At 37.8% G+C, this 23,181-nt stretch overlaps 1 pseudogene; it reads left to right on the top strand.

Moving 5' to 3' along the window:
- Nucleotides 1-9,824: 9,824 nt before the first annotated feature.
- The window catches only part of LOC136097731 (probable acyl-CoA dehydrogenase 6), a 28,865-nt pseudogene continuing 15,508 nt past the window's right edge, over nt 9,825-23,181 (top strand).

Below are 23,181 nucleotides of genomic sequence, written 5' to 3'. Positions count from 1 at the left end.
GGAAATAACCTCAGCTGTAAACAGAAAAAGATAAAACTAAAGGCTAATATTTTTCTTGTTTCTTGTTACTCCCTCTAGACAGCTTGTTAAACAGGCAAATCTGAAACTTTATAGAGAGTTTGGATAAGGGACAGGAGTTTTTTTTCATATAGTTCTAGTTTGATTTTTGCATTATCCATACAGTTGTTCTGTTGTGTTAGTGATACTCATTAAAGAGTGTGTAGTGTTGCTTGCAGCATTAGAAAAAGGGTGGGTTTAAATGGAAGAATACCTTCTTGCCACAAAGGTTCTTTGAAAGCTGATGTAAAGATTACAAGTTCATTTAAAAAAAAAAAAAGTGTTCTGTTCTCTTCTAAGAATTAAAAGTAGGGACTTACTATGTTGTGCAGGGAGACAGAGTAACCACTGAAGTGTGCTATAGAAAAATTCAAACCAATCTGCTCTGCTACTTCTGCAACTTCTTTACACCTGAGAGCTGGTTTGCTCTGGATGCTTCCAGCTTACATCTTGCCCTGCTGGTGTTTGGGGAGTGCCTCTGACTTACTCTGAGCAGTGGAACTGGGTTAAGTTTCTCTAAGGTCTCCACCTGCCTCTCAAGCAGCCTTTTCTTACTGTTTCCTTTTGCCGAAAGGAATCTCCATTTAGAGCACATACCAAGTTTGTTGTAAGGATTCATATTTCCCACCACACCTTGCTTTGTTGAATTACATTTTAAAATAAAATACTTCTGTTCTTAAACTTCCTTCTCATTTGCTTTGTGTGATAGAGAGCATCACTGTCTCTGTCTGTTTGCCTTCCTGCCCCATGCTCTTCCCTGAAATTACTCATCTATTGTGTTCCTTGATTAATTATACTTTTCTCAGCTCCAGGCCTTTTTATTTCTCCTTCGACTTTTTCAAGATTGAGACAAAACCCCATAATTTGTTTATCAAGAGACTTGCTCATTATACCTCTTTTGGGTATCTTGCAGCATCTACTTTGTCATAGAAACCTTAAGCAACTCTTCCCTGTCTTTTAGCAGTTTTGTGGATCCTGCTGTCATCTCTAAGGGGAATGGATCTTTCACCTTTTTACTAAGTAGTAAGGCCTTTTAAAAGAAAATCCATGGTATAATGCCATGCCTTTATTGCCTCACAGTTCATTTATTTTAAAGGCACACAAAATGCTTCTGTGCTTATGCAAGCAGATGAGAAAGTGAAGGTAGGTGAGTGGGTAAATAAGGGATAAGAGATTATGGGTGTTTGGCCCTTCTCTTTCATATGATGTTTTCTCAGCAAGAACGACCTGACAGCAGGCAGTGCCCTATATTTCCGGAGTGAAACTTGACCATCCAGAAATGGGGACAGCAGCGAGGCGTGTGGGGAGGTGAAGACTTTTCTCTCAGCAACTGGCAGAGCTCAGTGCTGTGGCTGTTGTTGGCCACAGCTGACAAACTTAGAGGTTAGATTAAAAAAAAAAAAAAAAATAGAGTGAGTCAACATGGAAACATTAGGGATAATGAAATTCCAGTATGATTAGTTTTTATATAACCTTGTTGTTGCACATTCTCCGTTGCTGGCAGCTAAACAGACAGGTCTTCTGATCCAGCTCTCAAATGTGCATGAATTTGTTTTGTTTTCCATCTTTTCTGTGTTTGTAATTGACAAAACAATCAGATCAACAATGCCCATTAATCTCACTAGGATATTCCAAAAGAATCCTGAATGTGGCAAAAAAAGAAGATAAATCTTCACTAGCATAAAGGCTGGGTGATGCATGGTGCACAGAGCTGACTTTACACCGATGATGACCTTTCAACAAGGGAGAAATTAGGAAGCAGTTTCATCCTAGGTCTGGGTGGGAAACACAAACGAAAGGACAGGATTTGTCCGAAGACTCAGTCGAGCTCTGGAAAGCCAAGCATGGAAGGACACACTGAAAAGAGAAAAAAAAAAATAAATAAATCAAGATATGTTGTGTAATTTATCCATACTTGCCTTCAAAGAAGAGTGAGTGGTTTCCAAAAGCTCTTCATTCCAATATAACAAGGCTTGGGGTTTTTTCATATATTTTGCTCAAAGTTATTTAGGCTTAAGACTATTTTTCCTGGAAGCTGAAAGGCTACACACATTTTTTTCAACTTATAGTTCTGGATTAAACCGGACTCCAACAACACCGACCACTCCAACACAAAAACAGAAGTAAGCCAAATCTTGTAGTGCGAATCGCAATTAAATTGCAAGTGGGAGACACTTTCTAGTACTAAAACATTAGCCAGGGCAATCTCAGTCTGCAGCAGCAGAGCTCCCAGACACAGGAATTTCCCTAAAATGGTAATTAGTTGAGGTTTGTTTGTGGTTCTTTTGTTGTGTTTTGTTTTGTTTTCTCTTTATGGTAATACTTCTAACACGTAAGAAGAACCTGTGCAATAAGGAATTGTATCTCATTCTTTTTCGTGTACCTCCTTAAAACACAGGTAATGATGACTTGGTTTGTTGAAAGTATAGCTGCTAAGATCTGTGTTTTAGCATGCTATTTAGGTGAGTTTGTATTTGGTACATTTTTCATGTCTTACTTTAATTGCTCAGTCTCAGTTTAGTCCATACTTTATCAGTGCTACTCTGAAATTTAGAAAATAGCATTAGCCACAGTCACATAGTGAAAAGGATTTCAAACAAGAAAAGACTCCTCACCAGCACTTGGTGTAAGAAAAACAGAAAATCTGTAGCTTGGTCATTACAGATACCATATTTGGATAAATGTGGGCAAAATAAATGAGCCAGTTTTTTTCCCCTGGTTTTTATGGGTTTATTTGTCTGTGTGTTTGCTTTTTGAGGAAGAAGATAAGCATTAATTCATGTTTGACTTCTTTTATGTCCCCTGACTTGAAGTAGTGAGGCTGTAGCCTAGGAGATGCTGTGATCTTTTCCGGATAGAAAAACTTATCTCAATTTGCCACCTCCATCTCTTCTTCCCCCCACCTCCCCCTTTTTTTTTTTCCCTGATGGAAAGAGAATTTCAGCCTTACATTTGAGGAAGTTTCAGTGAAGTATAACGTGGTCTTAAACCTTATTGCTAATTTTGAGGCCATTCAGTATTCAATGAACAATGTTTTTGTTCTTTCCTCAATTATTTTCAACAGAGTAAGTGTCGAGCATAAATTGGTGTATTTGGTTTGGGCTTTCTCATTCTTCATGTTTCACTATAATGATGTAGTTGGAGAAAGGAGGCACAGTCACTGCTGCTTTGCTTGCTGTTAATTTAGAGTTGCCAGAACAGCTCAATTTGGGACTACCTAATGCTGGGAGATGCTATAAACTGGCTTCTCATTAAGTATAATGAGTAGCAAACAGTCGTAGTCCTTAAAAGAAGGAGAGAAAACATTATAATAATGCAGCACTGAAAGGATATGCACTATGCTCAACATTGTGAAGCTTTACATTTACTATAACTTCACGTGAGACATTGCAGAAGCATCAGAAAGGATCATATTAAAATCTGTGGCTGCTTTTATAGCACTTTGCTGCTTTTGTGTCTGGCTCTGGACTTTGATCATTGTTACACAAACTTGAACAACAGATCTGGCTCTTGGGCAGTCTATGAAGACAGTCTGGAGTTGGTGTGGGATTGGTGTCTCCACCAGGCTAAGTGTATGTTGAACATGCTATGTCTTTCCATGGGTGTGAGATACAAGATTTATGCTGGAAATCCATCTTGAAGCTCGGAGCCACTCCAGTGCAGACATCTGCAGGTCTGCTGCCCCTGCTGAGCAATGCAGAAAGCCCACAGCACCTCAGCTGCAGGTAAACTCCGAAGGTCCAACAGTGATGGGCTCCTCGTGTGATTTGTAAGGATGATCCCTCCATGTGCAGCCACCTCCTGTGTCATGCACTGCCTGTCAATGAGCAAACAAGTTCAGCCCAGTTCCTCTTCAGGATGTCTCTGAAATACTGGAAAGATGATCAGCCAGCCCTTTGGAAATGTAGCTTAAGAGCAGCAAGAAGGTGGAGGAAAATGTTTTTCTCTCTAAACAGAAAGAGTGTCCAGGAGACCACGGGAAAACAAAGGGTGCATCAGCAACCTTGGTAGTGTGGCTATGCAGTCAGCCATCTAACCGTGATAAGGGGTGCTTATGGTAATAAAATCCTCTTCAGTTCCCTTTCTTACAGCTCTGTGCTACTCAGCAGGGTCTCATGGCCACAGAAGCCTGTTTTGCTAGAGCTGGATGGATGGGGGCATGTGAAATTCAGCCAAATACTTTCATGGCTTTTGGATGTATTTCTAAAATAGTACATCTGATGACATGGAAAGGAATGTAATTCTCAAAACACATGCCCAAAAGCCTTAATATATTAACACAATTTTATAATTGTGTTTTCTGTTTCTGGAGATTCTTACACCTATGTACCAATAAATTCGCTGGGATTTTCTTTTTTGGTTTAGATGTTTCAGTTGCTTATTTAGAAAGAGTACACACCTCTGGTATCTGATGGATGGTTGCCAAGCCTATCATGTTTTTAATATGGTTTGCAATTAGATGGATCTAATGGAAAGTGCACAGTACAAGACCAACTTTTAAAAAATAGTAATAATATGTAGTTTTGACAACTGCTTTTTCCTTCATGAAAAAGCTATCTTTCCCTCTCCCATTCTTCCCAGTTTTTGCCTACCTGTAGTTGTGTGGGAGAGATGAGGGAAGCAGGATGGCTCTGGGACATTTTTCTCCTCGGGAGGCAGAGAGGACTCCAGCCTCACTGGTATTTTTCCTCCAGTTTGAAAGGAAGGTATGTTATTGGTGAGATTACTGAGCTGCGAAGATAACTCAGGTATTTAGCAGTACTTCTAAAACTATTTTTCAACCATTTCCTGAAATAATTTCCTAATTTCTGGGAAAAAAGATTTCTCCCCTCATCCCCAGATACATGAACTTGTTTTTCTGATTTTATTTTCAAATGTAAATGTTTCAGTATCAGTTTAAGAGCCATCCTATAAGTATGAATATATGCAACCTATACATTGATTTAATATACCTTCCCTTTCAGAATTACTCAGAATATGCGACAAAATTTAATTCCTTTGCAGATTTACTATGTGACCACATATTCAAGGTATTCTTTTCCTGAAGAATACATTTATTGCCATGTAGTTCTAATATATTTTAAGAAGAAGAATGTGGGATGTAATTTGTTGTATAGCTACTTATAAAAAGGCAAATGATTGAGATAAATAGCCAGTCTCTGATGTTCCTGGAGCTCCTGAGTGGTAGCTGAATGTATGAATGTCCCTGCTCAGGTTCCTGAATGGTCCACCATACATAGCAGAGAGAGTATTCACAATTACGAGAGGTCTGACTTTAGCTGCAAGTCTTTATACATCCAATAATGTAAATGCACTTTCATTATAAACTTGGCTTTGCTATGGCTAAATCTATTTTCTGTTTCTGTTGTGAAAAAGTGCAGTTAAACTGTATAGTAAAAGAGTGGTTCTACTACTGGGTGCGTAAATGCTTCAGGTCAAAGTCGTTGTTCAGGTAGGACTGGGAATCAGAGAAGGTGGAATTAATTTTGTGGGGGATTTTGTGGGGTTTTTTTCTTAACTCATCTCACTCTTCTATGGATACCTTTAATCATGTGATTGTTCCCTTTTATCCTAGGCTATTCACTATGTATGTTACATACCTCATTGTGTCATTAGGCAATTGGATATGTCCTTTATTACTGTTTTATCTGCTCTAAGCTGGGTGCTGTCATTCCCTCGTGAAATAACTTGCTTTTTGTAGTTTTGAGTACTGATTTGTTACTGACTTCAGAACCAAATAAATAAGAAGAAACAGATAATCCCGATCAAGAATAATTTCTTGAAGCATAGTACAGGTGATGATGAAATGCTCATAGAAATAATGAAATATTTTGAGTGAAGGCTCTTTTGAAGAAAACAGTCTTGAATGGGGAATTTGATTTCCCATATGTTTTTCAATATACTGAAAATCCTTTCCTTTGTGGCCAGTACCACATATAAGGCGCATCCTCCAATTTCAACATAAACAAAAATGCGATGTAGTGTATACAGTATGGCTGATGTATATCTTAAGGGTAAGGGTGCGCACAGAATCAGAGGCAAAAGAGAGACTAAACCAGATATTTTCAGCTTGAGAATAGTGTTTAAAGTGTTTGTCCACACTCCTTAAAACCAAATAAAAGTTCTCAATGAAATGTTTTTTCCATTAAAATTATCAAGAATAGAGAAAGCAGTTTGACTGAAATATCTATTTGGTTGGAGAAAAAGAAGGGGAAATGCACTGGTTTGACACCGTGCAAAATATTTTATTTTCATCACAGAAAGCGGGTTTTATTGTGAAATTTCCTTTGCGTGTCCTTTTTCTTTTTTTTTTGTTTGTTTGGAGGGGGGAACACACAACAACCACACACACACACAACAACCAAAAACCACTAAAAAAACACACACACAAAATTTAAAAATTACACTCGCCCACCCCCACCCCCCACCCCATCAATTCCATACTATAAAAATATTAGGGGTTTTTGCATTTTTATTTGACTTTTTTTGCCAGTCTGAAATCAAACTCATGACCTTTCCTTGAAACCTAAAAAAATCTCAGTTTTGTCTTAAAAAGCTAACCACACTCTATTGCTCAGAAATAGGGATGCTCTTTTATTGCTTCACTTTTGCTAACTCAAAGCTATTTCAAAGCCAGTCAGATTTCACAAACCATCACCAAATACAGAAGATGCTCCCCTTTGATCTCTGCGGTACTGGGAAACTGAGACATCTGGAAATGCTGCAGCAGGGAGACAGGAGACAGGCTGTGCTGCAGGACAAGGGCTTGGCAGGTGCTGGGTATGAGGAGATGTAACGCTGATGGTCCCAGCCCTGCCCTTGCTGATGCCTGTGTTACCCCTGCGCATGCAGACCTTGCCAGCTGAGGAGAATTTTGCCTGTTAATACTTATAAACAAGGAAATTACCTAATGACAGAGAGGTGTGCTTCTAGCTGTGGCAATAGTCGATAGATGTCACTAATAATTGGGTTGCTGCCACCGTGTTATGAATACGTTGATCTGCAACGTGGCAGGTATTCTGGGATGGTGCAGTATGGTTTTTTCAGTATCTGGCCCAGCTTCTCAAGGACTTAGGGGGTCAGCCACTGGAAAAATCATTTAGTCCTGCAAATCTGTGAGGATCAGAAGTTCCTGTGGAAGCCTCCTGTGGTGTGCGTCTGCTCCAAGTTAAGTGCTGCTGAACTAAAACCCCTTTGCTGGCCATGCTAGCTCCAGAGCATGTCCAAAGTTCATTTAGTTATTCACTGCACACATTCCAAACCTGTTTTTTCAGGAATTTATTCAAAATGAGTATTTCTCAAATTTGTCCCCCCATGCCTGTTAATTCTCAGTTTATAATGACATTTGGAGATTGCAAAATTTGCAACTGCAAGTAAAATTTATGCCTTTGGGAGTGACATCTTGAGCTAAGTGGCTAAAGTTTTCCATATCGGACAAATCTGGATTTCCAACAAGCTGTTTTTCAGGTTGGAATGGAATAAAAGATTTTGTATAATAGGAAAGAAAGTTAAACACAGCTTTCAGCTGATAAGTAGTCAGCCTTTGTATTAAATCTTAGTGAAGGAATTTTAATAAGCAGCAAATGTAACAAGTCTGTTTAATCCCTGAATCACGCAGTATTGTTTTTCAGTTTAGTTATTTATTTATGTGGCATTCAGAAGAGCCAGAATGAGCTCTGGATCTTTTGAATATTGACTCTATATCCTGATGCCTTCAAGAAATGAAAGTAATTAGTTTGCTTTTTACTCATAAGGTTTGCTACAAAACCAAGTACAATTCCTTCTGATTTGAGATCTTGACCCCTTTTCTTCCAGCTTTTAAAAAACCTTTACAAACATACATCCTTGTATTCAGTCCTGTTACTCATCCTTTCTCTCTGTTGTTTTTACACTGGAGAATGTTATTTGGGTTCACCATCTGTTAAGTATCGATAAGTCTATTACCAATTTTAATTTGACCTGCTTACCTGTGGGGTGCTGAATGTCTCTACATTATCGTAGATTCTTTATAGTACTTATTTGTGTATGCACACTTCAGATCCTGTTGGAGGAAAACTTGCTGTGATCTTTTTGTAGTAGTTTGCGGTAATTCACGTGAGGCAGACTCCTGAGTAGGAGCACCAGCAGCATATAAAAAATCTTGTGCCTGCTTCAGTCTTGTCCAGGTGTGAGATTAATTGATTTATTACCTGTTCAAAATGAATGAATAGGTTTAAAAGACACTAGCTGAGCAGCTGTGCAGTTGTTTTCTTGGGAAGAATAGCACATTTTACGTGAGGCTGGCAGATGGCTCATCAAGTCCAAAGGCAGATGTTGGTGCCTGTGGGGTCTGATTCACAGTGGTGTCAGTAGGGCTGTAGTAGACACGCACCACAGTGAAGGATGTTGATGCAACATTTGTCTGTTTATCAGAAGGGTGGCAACCTTCAAGCTGGAGAGAAAAAGTATTCCCTGCTGGATAAGTCTTGACTCAGAGAACTAAACTGAGCATCCTCAAGTAAAGCTTAAACCAGGTAAATGTGCAACAAGTTGTAGGAATCTATATGTTTAGTGTATGTAAGGAGGCTGACAGTTGTTCCTGATTGACTAACCTCAAGCAGGAGGGAGGTTTCAGAGGTGATATTCTTGAAACCTAGACTATGGTTTGTTTATGAGCTTGCCCAAAGAGAAACTTCATGAAAAGTAGCATGGCTTTGCACTGAAGCTCAGGAACTGTGATATTCAGCCCATACACTATTTTACTTCATTTTTTCCATGTTTTTTTCTTGTTTTGTTCATGCTGTGGCATTTTCTTTGACTGACATTTTCAAATATACAATAATTGAGATATGTACTTTTTAACCTTATAGAAAAAAAAATAAGACGGTTTAACTATGCTTCTGTGGAATTGATGTTGGGTCAGATCCAAGGGGGAAAAATAATCTCAGTTTAAAAGCAAGCAGAACATGACTGGGGAATCCGTGACAAGTGATTGCACAAAGTTTTTGTCTGAGTTGGCTCTGATGCAATAGCTGGTGCTTGGGACTGTGTGCAATCTTGGGTTTTCTTTTTATTCTATTATACTGTGCAACTTAGCTTTTCCTTCCCTGCAACCTTTTTTATATACATTTTTGTTTGGGTTTGTTGTTTGTTTGTTTGTTTTGTTTTAAGAGGTCTGATACCATTCTGAGTTTAAAGAATTATGTAGATGTGATTGCTGACTCTGGTGGCACTGCATAACCATTTAGAAAATAGAGAAACCTTACAAATTTGTGAGTGAGGTTTTTGGAAGTTGGAGGGTAATGAGTGCTGCTGCTGTGAACCAGTGATTTAGACTATAATGCTCTGGCTTTCTGAAGTAGTGTCCTACACAGCTCTGAATCCTCTTTAAACATGTCAGTGCTGTCCCCAGCTAGAGACAAGGCTGTGCAGTGCATTTATCTGCTCAGTTGCAGGCACTGTCGAGTTCCCATTTAGTATTATGTGTTGACTTTATAGGTTTTTTGTTGTTGTTCTTTTCAATCCTTTCACTGTGGGTGAAGCTGCTTCTGTATTTTCCAGTGTAGCTGTGTCATAATCTAAAATGGTGCTAGACAGATCAAATCACCTCAGATCCAGTCCATCTCAGTAAATTTAGTTTCTGAAGTGGCAATCATGGTGACTTCTAGTCAATGAGTGCTGCAAGACCACACTATTTGCATTGTTAATTGCTCAGGGATTGTACTTCTCCTGCTAACTGCATATATTTGAAAAGGAATGAGCAGCTAATCCATATTTTTACTTTTCCAGAGACCACTGGATCACAAGAGTGATATTACAAGTAAAACTTTGGCTAGCAGAGGAGGCTCTTATCTGCCTTGGATTTTTTGGATGAACTAGTGAGTATCTGTAGAGCACTGTAATTTTTCCTTGTTTGGGACAAACATTCAGTCAGACTGAGGGAATCTGATCCATCTAAGGTAATCTGTTAAGGAGAACTTTGTATCTGGCACAAGGGTTTTATTTGGGATTTTTGTTTGTTCATTTTGTTTTGTAAATTGGTCCTGAGGAAGTAGCCTAGCCATATGTATGTGTTCATCTCAACAAGACTAAAGTGGATTCACAGTGTTTCTGTTGCATGAAATGAGAGTTTTTTCCACTGCATCCAGCAAGAAACAAATAACCAAGAAGGCAGGATGTATTTTCTGAGCTTGCTTGGACTCAGCTTTTCAGAATGGGTTTGTGGGAAATTGCACAATGTGATTACACCTTTGGTAAATTTTTTAATTGCTTTCATGTATAGAAGAGGAAAGGCATTACAGTAGGACTTCTGTACTGTCCTATCTGATGACATTTGCAATTATGTAACTTCAGGGCTCTTTGTAGTCCTCTGGAGTTGAAATTCTTGAACCATATTTATGGCAGATAAGTAAGGTTTGAGCACTTAAATTTTACTCCTGTTGATTTAAAGTCATAAGCTATGATGAAAACTGGCAATCGGCTCTGTTATTCTAGTGTGAAATGTGGGAGTCTCTCAGACCTGTCCTCAAGATGGGAGTTGATTCATGTTTTCTTTGTCTTTCTAGTCACTAGAAATAAGAGTACATGTTTGTTTTTTCTTGCACTGAGTTAGATGCCAGCAGAAGTAATAACACTGCATGATTTCCTTTGGTGTAGATATACTTTATGTGAACTTCGGAAGGTATATAAACAAACAAGATAAATTATATAAGCATTTAAGATTGAGTTACAAATATGGTTATATTGTGTTTTCAACGTTGCTTTTTTCAGGCTCACTCACATTCTTAAAACGCTCTGAAGGCCCTCTGCTTCTCCTTGCTTCAAATCATTTATAGGCTCTTTTCACACAGATGTTGTCGTTCCCACTGACAGCTACTAGATCAGGTTCAGAAGGAAATTCCAGATAGGTTTTTTTTTTCATAGACATTCTTTGCCTTTGTTTTCCCAGATGATCTTCTCAGCAGTGTTTGCGTTTTGACATGCCGCAGCTGAAGATCAGATAGGCCCACTATTTTATTTGTATTTTTAGGCATCATCTTTGCTGTCTGTCTATATCATATATAGAAGTCCTGATATTCTAAATTGTCAGATTTAGTAGAATGTACATCTGCATCTTTCAAAAACAATGGTTTTCAAAACTTACTGTTTCATCTTGGACTCCCACTCCACTCTCCACTGCATTATCACAAACTTAACATGTAGAAATAAGCTGGTCTATAAATATAAGGAGCTTTTTAATTTTTTTTTTTCCAGGTTAAAATAATGTGGTGGTGACTAGTAGGTAAGCACAAAGACAATTTAAAAGAAAAATAGTTGAATAGACTGACTACGTGTGGTGGATTTACCTTGGCCAGCAGCCACCCAGCCACCCAACTGCTCAGTCACTCGCCCTCCACAACACGACAGAGAATAAAACCCACTGGCAAGGCCCAGCTGTTGAGAGAAAGTCAGGGAGACTACTCACCAGTTACTGTTATGGTCAATGCAAACTTGGCTGGGGGAAAATTAATTTAATTTGCTGCAAATGAAAATAAATTTGTGTAGTGAGAAACAAAAGCAAATTAAATCAATGTGTTCCCTCCATCCTCTTGCCCTTTGCCCCAGGCTCATCTTCAGTCCTTCATTCATGAGTCATCGACCTCCCACCCCTCCTGGGCTCCACAGGGGCATGGGGATGAGGGGCTGTGATCATTCCATAGCAGCTCCGCTCTGCTGCTTCTTCCTTCCCACACTTTTCCCCTATTCCAGTGTGGGTCCTGCCCAGGGTCTGCAGTGCAGAATCTTTAATTATTTGCATATTCTTGTGTTCTTGCTTTGGACTTTATAATTTAATTTCTTTATAAAAGAATCTGAAATTGAACAACAGATAAGATATCAAATAAGGCTGTTTAACAGCTGGATGTTGTGCTATTTTAGCAAAACAATAACAATTTGAATGTAGCCGAGTTACCTTTTTCTATCTGTTTTGAATTATAAAAGTATTAGTGCATTAGTCTTCCTGCCTAGTTTTGCTTTGCTTTGTAATTTTAATATTTCTTGCAAATTAAAAATGGAAATATGGCTAAACAATTCCCTAAAGGTCACTAATCTCATCCTAAAGCTAAATGAAATATTACCTTAGAAATGTCTTACACGTGAATATTTACATATAGTTTGCTATTATTAAAAATAAAAAATATGAAATTTATTTGGTTCCTTTCATTCTGGATTTTTCAGCAAAAGTGATATTAGGCAGGCTGTTTGCTTTTCTGAATGGACATTAAATTGACTTGATGAAAAGTTAGTTATTGTCTGATTAATGTTTTTACCATTTGCTTTTGCCCTTCCTGCCTGTCTGCATCTGTGGTTGTCTCTTGCATTATCTATCTCCAGATTATAAAATCTTCTGAGGATGCATCATCTCTCTGTCTGGTAGGGCTTCCCCCCTCCACCTTCTCATCTCCTGAGGCTTCGTTCTGATTAGTTTCCTCCTTTGGTAGCAAATTCCTTCAGTATCACCATTTTGAGAGCTGGCATTTTGCAGAATTTTGGTTTTAAACTGTACCGCTTAGTAACCAATCTGAAGTGAGAACAAGGCAAGTCTGTTATATAGTATTCTATAATTAATTATGTTATGAACAAAGGATGTATGTAAGCCGTACACTTGCACAAAAGGGTCCTTCTTTGGGTCAGCTTCATGCATAGCATTCCTCTTGTGAAGTTGCTTTAGGTAAATCAAGAAAATAAGGTTTCGATTTGTGAAAACAAGTGAAAGATAAGAATATAACTGCTTGGTTGACAAAACCAAAGACAAAATTGGTGATAACTGTAGTTTGGCAATAAAATCATTGAGCAGTGTAAAAAAAATAAAATCAAATGGAAAGCATTTGTGTGGTGCCAAAACTGACATTTTCTATTATAACTCTGCTATAGTTTCATATAAAATTAACAACAACTCTCTCATATCACACACCTTTAAATAGCCTTATCTTTATGTGGGCATACAATCCTTACTGTTCCTTAGAGCATTTTATTTATTGATGGGGTCTTTATAAAGGCAAGAGAATTGAATTATATAATATGCTAAACACATTCTTGTATTACTGTTTTTTCACTGTACTGCTGAAGTTCCCACTAAGAATTTTAATTTTGTGTATATTTTAAAAACATTCTATACTTTCAGATGTAAGTATAGAAAAACAGCTCTTTTTTGTCTTCCTTTTTTTTTTTTTTTTTTAATTCTGGTAAGCCAGACTATTCAGGATGATCTAAGGAGAAATGTTATTTGAAAATTGAACTTCACACTTAGTCTCTTCAACTTGTGTTTTCATTTCCTTCTGCAGAAAAAGGATGAACAAAAATAGTTTCTGTGGGTTTGGGAAACAGATGACAGCACATAGAGCCCCAGTGTTTGTATATGCTGTAATGATTTGATTTTAATTACTGATGTTTTTTAAAACTTCAAGGCAAGTCAGTAGATGGGTGAGCTCAGATAGTGTTTGATGTCACCAAGTGAAAATGGAAGAGGGTTACCTGCCCCGTATTGTATGTGAGGAGTGCCAGATTGTATCTATCTGTTTGAAATGTTCTCAGTTAGCCTTCAAATGAGTAAAATAGAAAACAAACAAAAAAAGCGGAAAACTTTATCTAATCAAAGCTTCTCAGTCAACTGACGTCAAGCAGTAACCTTCTCTTTCTCAGTGTATTTCCTTTGGACTGTAAGCTATTTATTACAGCTAGAAATTATTTCATTAATCATGGCAATGTAGCTCTTTTCTGTGTTTCGCTACATGGTGGGTTTATCAGCGCTGGGCGTGGGAAGGAGGTGAAGAATAATATCGTCTTTAATTGAATTGGCAGGTTGGAATGTGGGGAGGAGGAACATCCCATGCTCGTGCCTGGCCAGATCCCTGGGTCATCAGTCTCCCACTAATGAAAAATGCTTTCATGACCACAGCAACCAGGTACCAGGATATGAAATACACATGTTTGATATTGTACTTGTGTCTAACATGGATTGTGAGCTACAGCAGTAATTTAACATGGGGACACAACCTACACGTGGTCTTGCTCTGTGCTGGTGTGTCAGCTGGGTGTGGAGAAGGTAAAGTCCATGTGAGTGCGTTGTGGGGGGAGAACATGTGCGATCGGGATTAGCATAAAGAAACCGAAGCATTTCTTACCTTGTAATGATTTTTTTCACATGACCTTGCTGTTAAAAAGAACAATTTTGTCTTTTGGTGTCATTTTCAGAAGCACTTTACTTTTTCCTCCTGTTTCCAGTAAAAGTAAAGATGCTACTTAGGTTATCCAGAGGTGACCTGATGTGCACATGGGTAATTAGAGCAGGTGTAATTTAAAATTCAGATTTTGTGAATAACTGTGTGGCATTACTTTTCTGACAGGAAAGCTGATAATTGTCAAATATTTTAAATTTGCAGTGAAACTGGAGTTGGCAAGCCCTTGAAGCAGCAATTTTTTTTTTTTTTCCCCTATCACTTATGCCAGTCTAGAACATCAGTATCATAGACTTGATTTTTCTGCAGAATATGGTGTCATGGACTTGCAGTGGCAGAAGAGCTGGAAAGTATCTGCTATGGAGGTATTGCTATGGCTATTGGAGTACAAGCTGGCATGGCTACTCCTGCTCCTACAAGGTAATTTTCAGAAAGTTTGATTTAGCCTAAAACTCAAACTGTCATATGTTCAGGCCTAAAATTTAATCTGCTTAAGAGCAGGGAAAAAAATAAAAAAGAAAAAAAATTACTGTGCACATTTTCTTTCTAGTTGCTCTTCAGTAATGTTTGAGGAAAGAACCTACTCTCTACCTCTCTCAGACAGTTTGGTTTAAGGGAGAAAACATTTGCTTTTCATGTTAGAACATTATCTATTAAAACATAGGCCTTATTTAATAGTAGGTGATGTATTTCCAAACATAGAACCTTGTTTTCCCTACCAGTAAAATAATCTTAATTCCAAAATCCCCCTATTCATGTTTGTGTTTTTTCTTAGCTAGATATCCCAATGCAGTCATATTAAGGATGTATTTAGTTGTAATTATTAGAGTTGGTCTAATTCTATTTTATAATTTACTTGTTTTTTCTTGCTTTTCTTAGGTGTTCCTCACTGACTGTAACTTTTCAGAAATAATGATCAATATTGATGTAAGTCCTAAAATTGTACCACATCATTCTTCCTAATTATGCCCATTCCAGGCAATTACTCATCTTGTTTTCTCTCATTTGATAGTGCCATTGTGTCCCTTTTATCACTTGCTATCATTCAGGTTCCTGCTCTTTCTGGATCCATTTTGTTTCCCTTGTCCCCCTCAATAAAAGCAGCAGTTACCAACTACTTCCTCATGTAGCAGTTTCACAGATATTCTGCATTCAAACAGCAGTTTGCAAACCTAGAGGGAGGTGATAACGGGTCCAACAGTTTGCCTCTGGAATATGGATAGACCTAAAATTCTGGAAGGTGGTGGTGGGGATTAAATTCAAATAATGAGAATAAAGTCAGAAACTTATCTTCACAAAACCTATATAGAAGAGGGAAATATTTGCACAGAAGAGCATTTTAGGGTTGGGTTGTTTACAGGTGGAGTTGGCTTTTTGTTCTTTTTTTTTTTTTTCTTTTTTTTTCAGATTATGAATGAAGATGCCTATAATTCCACTGTAGAGCCTGGAATTTAGGCTCTGTTCCCTTGGTATCCATTTATACTTCTGCTTGGTATGTGTGACTTTGGAAGTCTCAGCCATGGGAAGTATTTCTAAAACTTTTCTTCCCTGTTTGTGTAATAAACAAAAAGCTTGCTGAAGTCATGGAGTTCTGTATGTCTGTTGGAACAGTAGCTTAGTTTATAGTGCAAATGAAAATAAAACCAGTATTTTAAAACACTTCAGAGAATAGTATTGTGCACCCATGATAGCCTTTTATTCCTAGGAGTTCAAAAAAATCTATGAGTAAAAGAAGATGGGATTTTGTTCCATTGCAGTTTTTTGTCCTTATGTTACTCTATTCTGATGTAGTAAAGCAGTGAAGCATTATAGTAATAGTTTTAATTACATAAAATACGAAGAGAGTAATAATTCTGAAAAGGTTACTCATATCTGTTTGCCTGTTCACTGTTCCTGCCCCTTTTCACTACATTCCTAATGATCTTTTTCTGACAACCTTCAGAAAGCTATATTATTGGTCACACTTGGAAGCAGCAGTGCAGATTTTTATTTATATCCACTTCTATTGTGCTGAAAAATACAGGAGAAAAGAGGTTTTTTTCACTTGAAGATGTCCAGACTGTTTCTTTTTCCCCCCAGATTCCTTTAAGTGAAACAGTAGCACTTCTAAATTTGAGAACTAAATGCAAAATGTTTTGTCAGCAGTGGTCTGAACTTTGATGTATTCGATTCTGAACATAACTCTCCATCAGTCTCTGAAATGCATTCAGATATAATACTTCACTTGCTTTCATGCTTAGAGTGAAGAAAGCAGCTCTCAGCTGAAGCAGTGAATGAAATACATTCACCTGGGCTTATAAACAAACATATAGGATGACACATCCACAGTGATACCAGAACAGTGTAGAGCTCTTTTATCTCAGTAGTAGGCAGTAAACTTTCCTTCTCTTTTGTTGTTACCCTGTCACTTATAGGAAAACAGTAAGGATAAACATGATTATTTGGTAGGAAGAGTGTTTCCTATTTCATTGTCTTACTCAACATTCATTCTTTCTTCATCCTGAACAGCAGCATCTACGTGAATTAATGTCCAAAAAGTTAAAGTTTTACTGTCTCTTTTCCTGTTTGCTGTAAAGAGGAGAAGCTGCACCTGGCAATCAGAACAGCAGTTTTGAAAAGCAGGATCATTGACTTGATCAGCTGGGAAATGGGTGAAAATACGAAGAGGTCATTCTTAACCCTTTTTACGTTTTCTTTGCTTCTTTTCCTGTATCTTGAAGATCCAGGGAGTACTGCTGAGCTGGAACGGGGTGGTAGGATGCCTGTGCAGCACTACACCGAAGCAAAAATGTGGCATGCAGCTACTGCATTATTGATAGTTTGAGTCAAGGAACAGAACAGAAAGGGAATTGGAAGAAATGCACCTCTTGCTAGCATGTAAGAAGAAAAGTGACAGTAGGTCAGAGTGACCCCCCTTTTTGCCTAAAGAAAATCTTTACATTCCTGGAAAGTCCATGAGCAAACTGTTGTGTCATTTTTGGGATACTGTAGAATAACATACAGAACATCTGAAAACTTCTCTTTTTCATTTGCTTTATTTTTGCTTTGGTGGTGAAGAGCAGTTGAATGCATGAGCTCTAGTGCATAAAAGCTTGAGCTGATGAGATGCCAAGAGTCATGTTAGAACTGCCTGCAGCTGTTCAGATTCGAAATTTCAGTTTGCACTTAATATTGTATCATACTAATGTATCTGTCAGTTCTACTCATAAATTTCCTTACTAATTTAATTAATTTACTTCAGCTCAGTTTTTCTTTCCCAAAAGCATTAGAAAAGATAGTGAATAAGATCTGCAGTTCTAACAGGATGATTATCAGGCCAATTCAGGCAGAATAGTGATGTGTGATTTTTCACTCAATGTAGCAATCTAACCTGTCAGAAAACAGATTTATATATATATATTTGAGAGGAATAAAAGTGACTTCAAATTTCTAATTGGAAAATAACATAAACAGAGCTATGTGAATCAAGGAATTGTTCTTATATCTGCATTTTGTTAGGGTTTTATTGTCCTCTTAGCTACAATTTCTGCAATTGTCATGTTTGTGTTTGTATTCATGACATTCCAGCAATGTTATTTATAAAGCGTAGAGCAAGAAAGGATGGACCACTTCTCTGCAACACTTGGGAATTCTGGGTTACCCAGCATCAGCAAGGAGCTCCAGTTTATTGACTGTAGACTCCTATATGTATATATACACACATGCATGGAAGTATATTTTGGGGCCATGGTAAGGCTGCACAGTTAATCTCATGGGAAACTGTGCTCTGGGGTATGGCCCCAGCCCAGAAAGCAGACACAGTCTGGTCTGTCTTGAGCCAAATCATGAGCTCATTGCAAACAGTTTTCTAATTCTAGAGCTGTTAAACTGGAAAGAAGCGGGTATTACATTTATACAAACCTGAGATATTTCTGGGATGTGTTTAAGATGAGTAGAATTTTACAGAAACTGCATATTTCTAACACAATAGCTAGTTGCTTGCTGAGCTGCAAATCCTTCCTGCAAGACATAGAGACCCATGATTTTCTGAAGATCATGTTGCCAGACTTTTTTTTAATTGCAAAGTAACTTCTTTTGTAACCTCATTTTTGGGAAGAGCTGAACTGTTTTCTGGAACTTCAACCAACCAAACAAAGATATCAAACCCAAAATATTATTCTGAGAGAAGTTCCTGTCATGGGAATCCTCTGTTGAAATAACTAAGGGTTGGCAAAGTTTTAAGCATTAGAAAGCACTGCCAAAACCCCCTGCTAGCTCCTCTCCTAATCTGTTTTCATGTTGTTGGGGTGTTTTACTTTTCTGTTCTGTTTTGTGTTTGGTTTTTTGTTGTTGTTGTTGCTGGCCATACTTGATCAGGTCCCAAGGAAAAAGAAAAAAGAAATAGACTGCATAACACCAGGGGACTTTGTCCCAGTATGCTGGAGGAAGGAGTAAACACTGCAAGATCACTTCTTGTATTTATTTGGGATCGCTGCTGCGATTGTTATTGGCAGGGACAGGACTAGGAATTGAGCTCCCTGTGTGCACAAAGTGTCTGCCAGCTCCCACTGTGTTCTCTGGCCATCCCATGTCCTTTGGCTTTTTTTTGTCAGGGTTGCAGTGGAGAGGAAGTGTCAGAGTCTTAGCTAAAATGACATTGCTCCTTTGGAAGTGCTAGGACAGTGTTTTAAAAGGAGGCCCCAGGTGACTGCAGCCTGCTTAGGCAGCACTGAGCTGAAGGAGATGTGGACCTGAGAAGCCTCATACCAGAGAGGAGGCTGAGGAGGAATCTGACTTTTATGGATTTCTGCTCACAGAAGAGGCATCTCATGACCTGACGTGTTTCTCAGTCTGGCACGCATGAGTTTCAAGAACTAGACCACAAGCTCACCATTCATATTGCATGACCAAAGCAGCAAATGTGAATTAGGACAAAATCAACAGGGAAATGTGTTGGACCATATTTTGAGTTGATGAAGTCAGCTAAATGTTGGAAAAAAGAGTGCCTCTTAAATGAACTGAAATATTGTCAAGAGAATTTTTTGTGTTAAAATACTATCAGCCATTTGTTCTTTGCATTTTTATTTTTGTGGAGAGTAAAAGAACCGCTTGGAAAATGCACTAATGGATTTCACTGTGTGGCTTAATGTGGATGTGAAATATTAATCATGTAAATACAGATATTTTCAGAGGGTGCCATCACATGTAATAACTTTTCAGTCACCACTAAAACCTAGCGAAGAGCTGGTGCAGAAGTCAGAAGACACGCAGAGAGATCCTCCATCATGGCTGGCTGCAGACTGGTGCAGGAACATTTAGGGGGAACCCCAGGGGCTAGGTTTATTTGGATCTGATAGCTCTCAAAACAATAGTCACAAAGACCAGATACTTACAGATAGTTTACTTTCAAAAGCTTTTAATATCATATCTTTTTTTATTATATTGTTGCAGGTTTGGTTTGGTTGAGTTGAAAACCCAGTTCCTTGTATCCACTCTAGCTAGAGATTTTGTGGCTTATTTGGGAATCAGTGAAGCTGGATCTGGGTCAGATGTCACAACTAAATTAACCTCACAAATTGCCAATTTTAGACAGCCTTGTATTTTAATGGAAAGAATCTGGTTTCCCTGACCCTTGCCTTTGCCACTATCATTTGTAAGAAACACAAAGGAAGGAAACTCTGGTGTGATGAGGGCAAAAAGTAATATTGCAGGAGCAGTAACTCTTGCCTCTGACGCATCTAAAAACAATCAAATTAAATGTATTTGTCAGTGAGTCAATAGCTCTAATCCTGCATGGACTGAGCACAACAGATTAACGTGCAGCCGTCATTCTGGCCCTGAATTTCTCCTACAGTTTGTGCTGCTGCTGCCTCCCCTGTTCCGTCCAAGGTCCCCCCTATAGTTGCACAGCCACCATCTGTTGTGCAAACCTGAAGACGTACATGATGGGGGCATGACCTATTCAACTGTACTGAAGCTTGCACTTCCTTAAAACAGATCTCTCTGCTGAACATGGGCAAATTGCAGAGCTAGTGCATTCTGAAAACGATGGCATCACACTTTCACAATGGGTTCCTTTCACTCATTCTTACTTCACTTCAGCCTCTTCCATCATTCCTGTGCAGCAAAAATGTCTCTGAAGTGCTGATTGTTTTATTTAGAGCAAATGAAGAATTTGCCTTGTTAAATCTACTAGTTTTGTAATTTAGCTACTTTACATGCAAATATTTTTCTTCTTTCAGCGCAAAAATATGTTTAAAACCATGGACAAATGAAACTATTATTCTGAAGTGCCTGAGGCTGTAGGTAACTTGAACAATTAAATTAAAACTAGCATGGTAGAAAAAGTAAAAGACATCTCATCTGCCTTTGAATTGTGGACTTCAAGGAAAAAAGAAAGACAAGAAAATACTTTTAAAGGTTTTGCTGTTGGATACAGGATGGCTCTGACAAATTGCTGTGACGTCTTCCTGCAGACAATAGCGCCAAGTTTGACAGAAGTTTTCTGATCAGCAAAGAGGAGTCCTATGTCTGTCTCCTTGATCAAACTATGTTGTTTTCTCAAACAAGAAGGTAATTATTCAATGTTAGAGCAAGAGTGCAGAAGGTAGTTTTCAAGAGAGTTAATGGGGATAATGAAATAATGGGACTAAATCTTCCTTCATGATCCATTGCTGTTTTCCTTTCTAGTTAATTGATTTTATTCATAGGAAAAAATCCATAATTTTTATAGACTTGCTTTTCATTAAAATTATTTGAAATTCGAATTTTGCTAATGTAGGAAATCTATCATTTATTTTAATTAATGCCTATCTAGTTTAATTAGAGGATTATCAGAAATTTCTAAGTATTAATTATTTTAATTTTTTATGCACTGTTCCAGATAATAAGTAACATAAAGAATTTTTAGCTGTGTGGTGTTTGTCATGTAGTGTAATTGCAGTGATGCACTTGGATTAATACAGTTAAAGAGAAATTTGGAATCAAATAGGATTATTTGGTGGACCCAGACTGCAACTGTCATAGAAGACCTGATCCCTGGTATAAATCCGGAAACAGGCTTACAGTGCTTCTAAAAGGTAACTAAATGGACCACTTAGGCACAAGCAGCTCTATCTTATGTTCTTGGTAGCACTGTTTTGCACAAAGCATGCGGACCATCTAGTCTACAGGTGGCCCAGCTTTAAAGTAAATTGAACTGCATGAAACTGTAAATTTTACTTCCTTTGTTTTCTCATGTAATTAGGATATTTTTCTTCCTTAGATAAGTGAAGGGGTAGTAAAATTTAGCAACTGTTCATATGTGAACCTTCTGCCATACGAGCTGGTGTGTTCTAAACTAAAGTATGCACCAAGTAAGATATGTCTAGTGTTTTTTTCTGCCAGTTCCAAAGTTGTTGAATGAGATGGGAACACAGGAGGAAAAAAAAAAAAAAGAAAAAAGGCGGGGGGGGGATTTCTCTACATGAGAAGTGAAAGGTGTCTGCAATTAATTTATTCAAAATTCAATAGAACAAAAAGGACCATATATTTTAGTCTAATACAAATTTCAAGTTGATTTGAAGGAAAAACTATCTGCACCCTCTATATGCTTCACGACTTTTTCTCATTCTCTTTTTATTTCCGTGGTTGAAATATTCTTGTTTGCCTCCTCAATCTTCTTGGATTTTGTTGAGTTTCATCTGCAAGATTTAACTTAGGTTGACCTGTGGCAGTTCTTATCTTCTGTACCCCAAACTGTAACTTATTTTGATGATTAATTTATTTCCTTTCCTGTAGGCCATCTCCTGTTTTTTTTAAAGTTTTGGTTGTTTTTTTTTTTCCTGTACTGATGATGTAAATTGAAGATATGATATTTTTCATTTTTTACTTTAAGGATATGTGTTGCCTGTCTTTGATCATAAGATTGACCTTAAGAGCTGAAGTCAACAAGCTGTTCAGTTATAGATACAACAGGTCTAGTGGTGTGGACCTGCCAAAAATGAGTTATGGAGCACTCACATAAGTAGCCTCTTCCCAGAGCTATGCTCTATCAGGGAGAATAATTACAGTCAAATATTCCAAAGTATCTTTGTAGCCATGTACTTGATACTGAGTCCACTTGACTTTAGTAAATTAAGTAGTTTTTCAAAGCTTGCTGTATTTTAAACATAAAACTTCCTTATTGACTTAGTCATCTTTCTTCTAATTAATGATAAAAATAATCAGCTCTTTGTAAGTTGATTTTAAGTAGTAATTTCTCAAGCATTTGAAGCAAACTATCAGCCAGCACATTTGGGAATACCTGAACATTTCCATTAGTAAGGCATTTGTTCTTATATCTGTATTTGGGTGGTTAGTCCCCTGTGACGCCATACTTGCAAGAACTGTTTACATTTTAGTAACATCACAGTGTTCATTGTTCCTCTGCAGACCTTCTATGGAACTTCAATCTAATCTCTTCAGCAGCTGTTCCACAACAAAGGGATGTGTGATGTAAATCGTTGTGTATGCTCCCATCCTTTTCACGCTATTTCAGTGCAGTGACACATTTCTTATTTCAACTGTTGTGTGTCCTTCTTTTATTTAGTCTCCATGTGTATCAGTGTCTATGTCCATGCACTATGAGCAGTGCTACTTTAGATTCTTTCAGTTTGTTGGCCTTCATTATTATCCAGATGTCATATCAAGGCCTTTGGACAGATTTGTCATAGTCCTTTCATTGAATGAATAGCTGTAGGGCTACTCTTTTTATCCACATTAGTACTATCTTTTTCTCTTGCTGTTCATTATCCTGTTGTAAGTTCCTTTATCCATAAGTATATCTGGTATTCTGTTGTCTCATACTTTATACAATTTCTCCCATAATTTTCCCCCAGTTCCTTCATTAGCAAGACTTCTTTCCAGCCATGCAGATCTCAGTCACAGTTTATCTTGTAAATTAAGATCAGATACTTGCTTTTGCTTTGTT

Source organism: Patagioenas fasciata, chromosome 2 (genome assembly GCF_037038585.1).
Source record: "Patagioenas fasciata isolate bPatFas1 chromosome 2, bPatFas1.hap1, whole genome shotgun sequence".
NCBI classification, from domain to species: domain Eukaryota; kingdom Metazoa; phylum Chordata; class Aves; order Columbiformes; family Columbidae; genus Patagioenas; species Patagioenas fasciata.
The sequence above is the reverse complement of the archived record's forward strand: the minus strand, read 5'-3'. Positions and strand labels throughout refer to the sequence as shown.